Genomic DNA, 12922 nt, shown 5'->3' on the forward strand with positions numbered 1-12922 from the left:
GGTGAACAGGATTGGAAGAGGTGAGGTGTCGGGTTGAGGCTGTGTAACTCAGGCAGCCTAAGCTGCCCAGGGCTCCAGTGAGGGCCAGTGTGCAGGAGGTGGGTCTCCTTGTCAATCTGGCTGCCTTTTGTGGCTGGGGGAGCGATTGGCGATGTCCATAGCGCTGTTCCACTGAGGAGCAGGGCTCCTAGTGCGGTTCTTGGTGAGGAGGTCTGCAGTTCCAGCTGCAAGAAAACAAACTTCTTAGGTAGTGGTGGTGGTCGTGGTCACCATAAAAAGACAAGGGAAGGGACAATTATAGCCTAGTTCCAAATTGTAACTCAGTTTCCAAAACCAAGTGGGAGGCGATTATTTGGGGCTGTTTGGATGATTGGCCTCTAGAGATTATCCTCCCTGCCATTTCCAGTCCAAATGTGAAGAGTCTTCCAGGCATTACCTCTATGAACAAAACCCTGAGTTTCTAACCAAATTCAAAGCCCCTTGAGAGGACCCGTTCCTGAACAGAATTTGTTTTGCTGGTGATGAATTCATTCCTGTAGGTTTCTCTGCAAACAGAACACAATTACTGCTAAGGTCCTGAAAGTCTGGTAGACACTGACAGGTCAGGAAACTTGTTCGTGTTTTCCTAAAGCTTGTTTCACAACTAGTTGGCAGATGGAGGGACTGGGCAGCAACACCCACGTTTAGAGATGTTTGTTTCTTTGTTATCCTCCTTTTACTAGCCCTGTGTGTGGCAGGTTGCTTTCATTTGCAACATTATCGTGGTTTTAAAAAAGAATAATTTAGACGAGCTCCTCTTGGCATACCCCCGCTTTGCATTTTTTTTTTTTAAAGCTTTGGATGTAGAAAATCGATAGCACCAAAGCGTATAGCTTTGTTTTGTTTGGGTGAGACCTAGAGAGAGAAGAAACCAGTAAACAATTTGTTGTAAGAGTCCTGTAATGTGTCATGATTCTCACTGTTTTGGACAGAATAAACCAGAAGCCACTACTCATGAACCTGACTCTTTGTGTTGTTATTATGAGGCGTTTTAAGAACAGGAAAATATATGGGACAACATTTAACCTGTGTTTTGTGGCTAGAATTAGAGATGTTGGTCTTTCCATGTATTCATTTAAAAATTTACATATTTAAGAGAAAAAAACCTGTACGTCATAAAGAAATGGCAATGCAACAAGATAGATGAAGAGACCTAACAGGTAGAGAAAACATCTTCATTTGATGCCTTGCAAGGTTTCAATCCAAGGCTTATTTGGGTAAAAATCTCAGCATTAACTCTGAAATGTCGGAGTGATAAACGGTGGGATACGACTGTCAGCTCACTTTGCTGTGGACAGTCATCGACCTAGGCTCCAATGTGGCAGTGGGTCCGCTAAAGCGAAGGAGCAGAACAGGCTATTTATAGAGGAAGAATGGGAGCTATTTTCCCGGAGAAAATATTTGCAGAGCATGTTTAACCTGTGACATCGTGCAGTTGTTCAGCCTTGATCTGATCTGGATAGTGCAGGACACATGACTAAGCATGTCTTTCACGACGTTTCAAAGAAGCACATGACTGGAAACTTTGCCAAACTCTGCAAAGTTTGTTCATTTCTCTAACCTAAGACTCATACATACTAATGCTGCAATTAATGTTAATGGTTATGTTTAATATTCTGGCAGTTTGTAATGATGCATATTTATGTATAATATAGACCACTATATTCAAAATTCAAATTCCTTTATTGCTTTTAGACCATAGTATATTTTGATAAAGATTTACAGTGGACTTTTATTAACTTGGAATGGAAATTAAAGTAATAACATAATTTTGGCTGAATCACTTGTCAATTTCATTTTAATTACAAATTAATGTTGAAACATTTTGCTTTTTATCTTTGTACAAAACCTCATCAATAAGACTTCTTATTTTTGTTTGATTACTTTAGTATTTTTGAAATTAGCATATAATTGCATAATTTTCCCCATTCCCATATTTTCTCTAACCCCCTCCTTTTCTCTCTCAGATTCATGATTGATTATTTTAATAGTAGCCTTTTGAATTCTGATAGGCAGGGTAGATTTGATCACTGTGCTAGCTGTTTGAAACATTTAATAATTAGTAAGAAAACTCCAGTCTATTCAGTAAGAGGAGTCCTTGCTGTGTTTTTTTTGATTTGTTGTTTAGTTATAGTAATTTAATAAGTTATAATTGAATTTAGTATTATAAAGAGAGGTAGGATTTCTAGAAAACTCAAAGGCTGTTTTTTTTCAGCCTCAAAATTGAACAAAACCTCAAAACAACTTGAGGATTTCAAAAAATATTATGAATCATTTAGCTTTCTGTTCTATAACAAAAAAACAACTAAAATATAGCTCTCTATACGTGTTCATTCAGCACCTACCATGTTAGAATACCATTTTGATTGTTGTTAAAATGAATAACTTTTGTTCATACTCAAAATTTACTTATTATACATCAATAATATAAAACGTCATTATTTGACTGCTACTCTGACTACTGAGGTAAAGAAGAAATTGAAGCTGACAGTACTAACTAGTACATGTTCATTTACAATTCTGTACTGACTATATATGGTGTCCTGTGAGCAAAGAACGAGAAGTTTAAGAAGACACAAGGAAAGAACTTTAAGAGGTTTAAAATTTATCCAGATTTTCATGGCGGACATTCATGGATTGGTTTGCAAGAGATCATATATTTGTGTGTTGTAAATGAATATGTGAGACCTTCATGAAGAATGAAAGTTTGTAGAAGTATAAACTCAAAATATGCACCTCCCTTTGCAATATGGGTAAGATTTGAGGAGTTAACAAGGAAAAGACATTAAGAAAATGCATCATTGGAATACATGATTCATCCATGTTGTGTTTTCTATAAATTGAAAAAAAAAGTGTTTGTGAAACTCGAGAGTTTAAGGAATAAAATTAAGCACAACTGGTATAACAGATGTTAATGTTCAATTTTTCACTAAAAAATGTGGAAGCAAATCCACTTTTTAAAACATTTCTTAAATGGTTTAAAATGTGGGTAATAATCTGAATGTTTGTTTCTGAGGATGGGGCTGGTGAAACATTTTTTTTTGTCTTAAATGTGTGTTTGCTGGAATCTCTAATAAAGAGTTTTAACTGCTCTGGAGGAATTATCTTCTTTCAGATAATTTATGGCCTTGAAATTTTTGTAGCATCTCATTGTTTTTAATCTTTACAGTGCTGTTACATGGATGGAGTAAACTTTAACATGCAATATATAGAATTTATGTTTATAGTACGTAACAGGGGCAATCGTGAATAGGTATCATGGAGGCAAAGAAAGAACTGTTCTGTTGGTGAGCTAGAATTACTTCATGGCTGGGTTCCCCAGGCAGGCCAACCTGTGTGAATGGAAAGCACCCATTAGTTTCCGTATAATGCCATAGGGAAAAAAGATAAGTGCAAGTTAAGTTAAACTTGAAAAATTTGGAAAGTCTATCTGACATTGATTTAGAAGAGAATTAACAGTTATTTGTTAGATACTTTTGCATATCGATGTTCTTTCTTTTTTTAAAAAAAGATTATGTTATTAACTCATGTCTATATGTATTTGTGTCCATTATGGAGGCCAGCAGAGGGCATAAGAGCCCCTGGACCTGGAGTTACAGACGGTTGTGAGCTAACACGTGGGAGCTAGGAGCTGGATGACTAGGAGGGCATTGAGCCAACTCTGGAACCCCTGGAATGGAAGAGTTGGGAAAGTAGTCAGTGCTTTTAACTACTGAGCCATCTCTGGGCCCCTTAATGGTCTTTCTTACTAACCCATTCATTTGCAGTTCTGTAGTTTACTGCTCTAGGAAATCCTATAGTATTTTTAGTTAATGAATCCATGCATATAAAACGCATTATTAGAACAAATTATAGAGAATATAATTTCTGTAGTGTTCTGTAGTGTTTTCTAAATTCTAAAATTATGAATGAGTAGAAAGCAATGGTGTAATTAATAGTGGGAATCACCTTGCCTTTACTACTCTGTGCTTACCTAACCAACGCTGAGATGCATTTACTAAATGTTAAAATACTTTAAGGACTTTTTCTCTTCTTAATCATTGTGCCTTATATTGCTACTAAGGGGTGATTCTGTGAGTGTAGAGATAATTAATAACAACCCCTACCCCCCATATCTTTCTCTTTGATGAATTAAATCATTTAGCAAAGAGAATTAACTGATAAGAAACTCAAGCAGCCTTTAAGTAACAGTGTTCTTCAGGCATAGTGAAGTGATAGATAATAAAATCAATAGAATAGATTTCATTTTTACCTGCATTGTGTTTTCCACCCTGAGGCTCTGAGAATTTTAGATATTTAAGTCTAAGTATTAGGAAAAAAAAGAAAGAAATACAGATCAGATCTAAGAACATTTTCCCAGACAAAACAGATGACAGCAAATTCTCATGGAGGTACCTCATGGAAAATTTTCTCTGACAATTTATGAGAATTGATAAAAATCACAACAGATTGATAATTAAATTAACTGAAAGTCAGATGAATGATATCAAGCTGCCAATGTAAACCTGACTCACAATAAAGGGCACTATTTTTTTTAAAGAACACTTTTTTGTAGTTTTAGAAAACATCTGGGTAGATGCTTTAAATGAGAAAATAAAAACTTAATATTAGCAGAAATAGATAATGCTGAACATTTTGTTACTTTATCTTTAGTCTTTTGGTATCAGGATTTTGATGAGGTTAAAGTAAGAGAAATAAGAATTATATGCAGTGTTATTGTCAGTTTTCTTTAATGACACTAGAGAATAGCGATTATCTGGTTGCTGTAGGTAAGCGATAATACTGCTAATGTTACTTATATAACTTATTTCTAACTTTTTGTGCTTATTGAATATCCATAGAAGCAGCAGCTTTGGCAACAAGCAAGGCTAGAGAAAAGGTTGTGTTTGAAATACTCTTCAAAGTTCTAACCTATCCAATCTCCATAACTGTCATTTCTCATTTTACAGATAAGAAAACTAAGGTAACATGGGTCAAGGTCCTTGTTCAAAGTCGTTTGTACAACCATGAGGTTCAAAACTCATGTTTGTGTTGAAGACTAGACATTTCACTGTTCTTTTCTATGATTTTGCTTCTCATATTTTGACTTTCTATATTCTTAATTAAAAATGGAAGCTTTAAATTAATCAATTCATATTAATCTATCTTCCAGAGAAGTCCTTTTTTTGTTTTGTTTTGTTTTATTTTCCTGCCAGCATACTTACAGCTTTTTGTGTGAAATAATATATTCCTGATAACACTCTTTTTTATTCCTTTTTTCTGCAAGGGGGAGGTACACTTACACATCAGTATCAAGACTAAAGCAACATTAATAGTGGAAAAATGAGACTTTAATTTTTATTTTTCAAATAAACAGGCACTTCAGTAAATTATGAATGTTATTCAGCTTTTCAATAGCTTGGCTTAAAAAGTGAAAGTCAATAAGAATAATTCTGATGTCTCATGTTGTGTACAAATTATATATAATTATATCAATATATTACATGCAATTGTATAATTCTATGTGATTATGTAATTATAAATTTAAATTGTATATATTATATATGATATGATTCTATTATGTATATAATCATGTAATATTTTGTAATTACGTAATTATATATGCAAAATATATAATTTGTAAACAACCTGAGATATCAAAATTACTCTTATTGACTTTTTTTCTTTCTAAACCATGTTATTGAATAACATTAAATATATATATATACACATACATACATACATATACACATATATACACTGATTTTTTTCAGTGCTGGATATTGAACACAGTGCCTACTTGCTAGCTAAACACTCTACCACTTAGCTACAGCCCAGGCTTGTACAGGTCTTTTCAATTAAGAAAAAATAATTTGTTATTGTATTACATTCAAGCGAAGGGCCTATCATGATGGTTGTGTTTTGAGAATCACCTTGCTTCCTGCTCTAATTGATGAGTTAGAGAATTTGTTGACTTCTTAATCAGGCAAAAAAAGTATTAAACTGATTTATGCTACCTTGTATATTTTTGTATACTTAGTTGTGAACCATTCCTTTTCCACCACACACATACACAAAGTACAAGAAACAACCTTATGTTTATTTCTGGTGTGACATAAACAAACCTTTTCATTTATTAAAACTTCATTAAAAATTCTGCTCAAAATTAAGATTTCCTGTATCATCTTGGACGCTCAAGTCAGCAATATCATGTCTAAACAGGAGCTAGTAACTAATAATTACTGAAATGAAAAGAATAAAGACATGTCTCATTAATGCCTTAATCAGAATACACCCAAGAGGTGGCCTGTCAATTTAAGACAAATGTTGCAGTATATTGCATGAATTAATCTGTGTATTTATTTATTTATTGTCCAAAGATGGAAAGATAGGAGGTCTCAAAGTAATTAAACTCCCATATTCCACTTTTAGCTAAGACATAGGAACCAGGCAAACACAGAACGTTCCCTTCTGATGCTTGTCACATGATATTGCTGATTTGAGCTTCCAAGATCATACAGGAAATCTTAATTTTGAGCAGAATTTTTAAATGAAGTTTTAATAAATGAAAAGGTTTGTTCACATCACACCAGAAACAAACATAAGGTTATTTCTTGTATTTTGTGTGTGTGTGTGTGTGTGTGTGTGTGTGTGTGTGGTGGAAAGGGAATGGTTCACAACTAAGTATACAAAAATACACAAGGTAGCATAAATCAGTTTAATACTTTTTTGCCTGATTAAGAAGTCAACAAATTCTCTAACTCATCAATTAGAGTGCAAATGCTACTCAGGTACTGTGTGAGAACTTATTCTTATGTGGAGAATGATTGAAATGACTCAAGCTATATGAGTATGTTCAATCCTTCTGTTATTTTGGTGTTTGGCACAGCATTATGTTGATTCTCCACTATGGATAACATATGCTTAGCCGGAACAAGCAAATTCGATGATTCCTAACAGGTTATTATTACTTTTTTCTAACTTCATAGCAAAGGTTAAGAGATACACTGGTGTGTCAGTTTCCTTTCCCCCAACATTTTATCAAATCACAAGATTTAAAATAGCACTGTATATAACAGACAAAAACTGCCAGGTTCAATAACACTGAGCAAGTCAATCATTTTTTAATGTCAGGGGTTCTTAAACTTTGCTACACAAGCTACTCTTAAAATTGGTTTGTTTTTCCTGGCACCAGAGCCATGCTATGGTAAGTATCTGCACATGCTCTGAGAACCTTTGGTGAGGGAGGGAAACTCAAACAAAGGGATAAAACAGCCACTGACTGAACTTACACATTTCCAGTCTGTAATTTCAGTTCTGTTATTTGTTCACGACTAAATGCCTGTATCTATGGAAATGAAAAAAAAAATCACCATACTAGGGGCTGAAATCAGATGGTATGTTAGTTAGTTTTTGTCAACTTGACACAAACTGAGAAAGATAGGAAGAGGGAACTGAGGCTGAGAAGTTGCCTGTATCAGACTGGCCCATGTGTGTGTCTGTGAGCATTCTTTTTTTTTTTCAGTTGCAATCGATGGAGGAAGGTTTATCTCACTGTGGGTGGTGCCACCCCCAGGAATGTAGTTAGTCCTCAGTTCGATAAGCAGGGAGTTGAATGTGAACCCGGAAGCAAACCAGTAAGTTGCTTTCCTTTTGGTCTCTGCTTCACTTCCTGCCTTTGGGTTCCTGCTTTCAATTCCTGCCCTAACTTCCTTCCATGACAGTTTATGACCCACGTGGTGTAAGATGAAATAAACCCTTCCCTTCTCAAGTTGTTTTTGGCCTATGTTTTATCAGACCACTTGAGTTGCAAACTAGAACAGATGCCTTTGTTCCAGGGAGTACATAAGTAGTGTGTCAGATTTTCACTTACTTTAGAAGATTCTCTCTCTGTGTGTATAAACCCACTACTTTCCAAAACTGTCAAATTCACACGTAACTGATAGATATCTTATTTTTGCTGAGTGTAACTTATCAGACTAAACTTACTACAAGACTAAACATTTTTAGATCTCACTTTTAAGCATGTCATGTTCTTAAAACTTGTCCCGGGATAGCATGTTTCTTCATTGTTCTTCGTTTTCTCTGCAATGTGTAGTTGTGAATTATGAAACATATATTGAATCTCTGATATGTGTAAATGTTATTCAGAGGGCCCTGAATGATACATGCATGAATAAACTCAAGGACCTGATCTTAGAGAACATTAATTCTGGGACGGTGAGCTTTAGTTCTTTAAAGCTAAAACAATATAGAAAGTGCAAAGACCATGCTAAAATATATAGAGATCGCAAAACACAAGACAAATCCATCTTACTCTTTTTATTGATTTCTGGATTAATGCATCTAAAACTTCTCTGAATAATACCTGCAGTAGCTCCTGCATTACATCGTGGTTTCAGATGTGAGGTTAAACAGTGTTGAATCGATAGTTCATTCTATAATTTCAACCAGTTACTAATATAGGAACTTGCTTTTGTGAGATAACTCTCCCAATAAGAATTTCTGTTGTCAAAGTATGCCCACATTACAATAATCATTATCATTATAATTCACATTAATCACAGCATAATAATTAGCTACTATTAATTTTTACACAGATTGGAATGGATTTTCTTCAGCTATATCACATCTACGTTTTTAGTTCTTTTGTCTAAGAATGTGAACAATTTTAACTAAATTACTAGAACAAAAAGAATTTCATGATCATGATAATTTCTCAAGATTTCAAGCAAGCAAAGAATGTTGAATCAAAGATAGGACGGCAATGATGTGTTACTTGTAGAAGTAAAAAAGCATGTTTAATCACTACTAGAACTGCATAAGCTAACCATAGACAAAAATAATCCCATTTGGTACCAGAATGAACAGATAAAATCCAACAAACAACTGAGCAAGCATTTTCTCAAGTATTTTTGGGGCAGCTGGAGGTGAGGCACTTACTAAGCAGTTCAAACTCATTCTTGAACTCCATTTTCTTGGCTCTGCTTCTTAAAAGCTGAGATATTATGGGTGTGGGTCACCACTCCTGGTTTAATGCACGTCTAAAGTCTCATTCTTAGTTGATGTGGAACTTGAGGACCTAATTTTAAAGAATACCTAGTAACGATAATAAGGGCTAAAAGACAATCATGCACTTGACGGTTAGCCTGCTCTTTCTAGTTTACTCAAGGAAATTACTAATTTTCTTTTGTCTCGTTTATACCATCATATTTTTTAACAGAATGCTAGAGGATTCCTCTCAAAATGTAACTGAAATGAAATATAATAAAGCTATTTTTGATATAGTTCCCTGAATATTGCCATGCATTTTCTTAGCTTTCCTTTACAATAAACTTGAACCAGTGGGCTGAGCATGTTAATACCTTTTTCTTCTTAGTTTTCCTTAAACCCAGTACAACCAGGCCTACTCTCATCATTGTAGCAAAGCTGGCTCTCCCCAGGTTTCCAAAGCCGGGTTATTTAACTGAATGGCTGATTTTCAGAGCAAGCACTCTGTAATATAGTAGGTGCTAATGTTACATATTAGTAACACTTGAAGTCTCTGATAATCTTTCTTCCATGTGTTTGAAGAGTGCTGTATTTTTTCAACCTACTGATTTTCCCCGTCTCTGGTACTTACATGTATTCCTCCTTGGTGATATCTGAACTCAAATTACTGTGTTTGGTTTTTAATTCACATTTTTCCCTTGGCATTTTATCCAGTCTGTAAATAAAAATTCTATTGATAGGTCCCCAACTCTTAAATTTGTCTAACTTATCCTTACTTTCTTTTATCTGTATCTTACTTGCCTAGCATGCTGATCTACTTTCTCCTAGACGTTATCGCCTGTCACTTCTCCCATGCCAGTCAGAGGTGTCTCTCAGCTCGATTTGGGGATCATTATATATTATCTGCAATCCATGAGAAAGTGTGATTGAATGTTCAGAGTTTGTTCAGGTCTTAACTTCCCTGCTTCTTGTAGCCTGCACCCAGCCAATATGCTGTCTCACTTGGGTTGTTACAATACTAATAATGTCCCTGCTCACTTGCTAATCCTTCTTCTTCCCTTTGATTATTATCCCCTGTGAAGTTTCTAGCCTCCTTTTTTTACTAATTCCTTACTGGTTCTCTTTGCTTCAGCAGTAGTAATCTTGCTATATCATGCATGAAAGTGATAGGCACATATAAGTTGTACCCGACTGTTATCTGTTTCAGCTCTCTATTTAGATAGACATATATCTATATATTCTGGCAGCTCTCTATATAGATAGACATTCTTGTTTTACAGGTTTCATGTGTGTGTGTGTGTGTGTGTGGTTTTGCATATACCAGTGGTTCTCAACCTGGGGGATATGTAGGAGGTTCTCAGAAAGGAAAGGGAAGGGGAAAATGTTGTAATTATATTATTATCTCAAAAACCCACATGTAAGTACCAATAAATACTTGGATTTTTTTTCTAACTCTAAGTTTATCCTCCTATACCTATTCTCTTAAGGTTCAAAACCATCACCATTTACTTCTCACCACTTTGCCATGTTTTCTGAAAATTGACATATATAATGCATACATATTATATACAATAATATATAATTGTATGTAATAAATATTACACATTTTACATAACAGATGCATTTTGTAAGGACTTTTTGTTTTTCTTACCTATTACATGTATGTGGGTGGACTGAGGTCTTGTTTTCCCTTCTTTGATTTCACAATTGAGCAACATTCTTTTCTTTGAAATGGTCAAAGGTTTTTTTGGGTAATGCTATCATGCTGAGCAATGGTTACAAGCCAGAATTCTAAGTTAAACAAAACAAAGAGAACAAAACCTTAACAAATCTTTACCCCTCTCATCCTTTGCCAGTGACTTTTAAACTACTCTTGGCCCAGTGGAATTCTCAACACGTTCTTTCTACATAAACCATAAATTTGGAATGGAATACCTGGGCTTCTCTGTCAGAAAAATTTATGCATAATTTGAGACGGCTCATTTTCTTTGTAATAAGAAAATGTCACTTTAAGACATTTGAAACATTAAGCACCTTATGTTTCCAACCAATTAGAATTATCTGTTTTTCTCGTAGAATATGTAATTAAAATGGCGCCAGAGAATATTTACTTTTTAAATCCAAAACATTTATCTTTACTTCTGCTTGAATACTGTTCATCTTCTTGTCATTAACGTTGGCCCATTTTAAACTAACTAGAAAAAAAACCATTTAAAACAAGATCTTGTTTAAATATGTTTTTAGTACTCCATTTGAGAACCAAGCATGAGCAACTTAGTGAGTCCTAATGCCTAAAATGCTGAGGGATCACAGAAGGCCTATGTTCAGCTTCCCATTTCTTACTCTTATTCACTCCCTCTAGTGTTCAAAAATATGGCATTCATAGTGAGCCTATTGTCACCATAGCACAGACTGTTATGTGGAAACAGTGTTTTCTCCCTAATAGAGTTTTGTTTTCTTTAGGTAATGTTGGCACAGTCCTGACCTCTCAGAATTCACCATCTCCCCTTCCCTAAGGATTCTGACAGGCTTGACTTTCTTATGTTCATGTTTACAATCTGTGCATACCTGTTAGAGACACATCTGTATTTCTGTCCTCCATTAGTATACCTACCCTCAAGATTTTAGTTTTGCAATTAGTGATGTAGTTTTGTGATAGGATTACTAAATTAAATACACTCCTTTCAAACTCCTTTCAAAAAAAAGAAAAGGATGAGGATCAGCAGGAATTGAAGGAGTGTGAAAAGAGATGAAAAGATCAAACAACATTATTTACACATACAAAATGTCATAATAAGAAATCAAAGGCAAAATATTGAAATAAAGAAATTAAATTGTATTCAGAGACACAGCTTCAAATTTCTATTTACTATTTCGAAGTATATTATAAAGATCGATACATTTTAAAACAGGATTCAAAACTCAACATGCTCTCTCTATCAATCCTCCAAATTTATTTTGAGTGTTTAATCCTTGTTTATAACAGGTTACCCTGTATACCTTTGGGGAAAGAAATTTTTTAGTAGAATAATGGAGTACGCTGTGTGCATTTTTGATTGTCTCATGAATCACAAATGCCTGAGAGTTTCCCATCTGTTTCCTAAAGTTACTAATACTCACAAGCCAATGCATTATATCACCAACTGTCTCCTTAGCTTACCTGAGCCAAGCAGCTCACTGAACGCTGACATCCTAGCATTTCGAAGAGAAGTAGGTTTTCAAGAACCTGATCAGGAGAATCTTTTATTTATATGTGTTTCTTTTGCCAAGATACCAAGAAGGAAGTCCTAAGCTGTGCACACACAATTTAGTATTACTTAATAGCGTTAGCTTCAATGGCATTCAATCTAGCTTTCAGAGATCTGAAATGTTTCTAGCTATGCTAATGTTCTTATTGGATTATGGTAATGTGTCTTATTTTCCTTTAAGACTGCTGAAGAAAAAGATTAACGTAAAAGTACTGGCATCTGATCAAAGTTGCAGAGAGAAAAGAAAAACAGACCAAGAATTATCATTGGATGGCTGGAGAAAGAGAGAACAGAGTCTCACTCAATTACTCAGCTGAGGGAGTCCTTGAACTCACTGTGTTATGAGAGGGTGACTCTGAACCTTGTAATTCTAATGTCAAATGTTGGAATTACAGCCATTTGCTACTACACCCCACAGTTAATCCATACAAGGATTAGTCTAGACCTTGAGAGTTAGGTGAGCCTTCTGCCCCTGAGTTATATTCCGAGCCTGATGGATACCATGTTAATAAACTTGCTTTGTATGTAATGTTATGACATAATAGTTAATGAAGGAAGTTCATTACTTATTAGGTTGATATAAGGGTATGCATTTCTTAAATGTTAAGGGAAATGAATCAATTATCTCTTAGTGATGGAGGAAGGTCATTGGTTAATTAAATAAA

General features: G+C 34.8%; 1 protein-coding gene across 3 annotated transcripts in view; it reads left to right on the top strand.

Moving 5' to 3' along the window:
* Positions 1 to 12922, top strand: part of Prr16 (proline rich 16) — a 263018-nt gene that overhangs the window by 1305 nt on the left and 248791 nt on the right. The window lies entirely within an intron of this gene.

The sequence above is a fragment of the Microtus ochrogaster genome, chromosome 18 (genome assembly GCF_000317375.1).
Source record: "Microtus ochrogaster isolate Prairie Vole_2 chromosome 18, MicOch1.0, whole genome shotgun sequence".
Lineage (NCBI taxonomy): Eukaryota > Metazoa > Chordata > Mammalia > Rodentia > Cricetidae > Microtus > Microtus ochrogaster.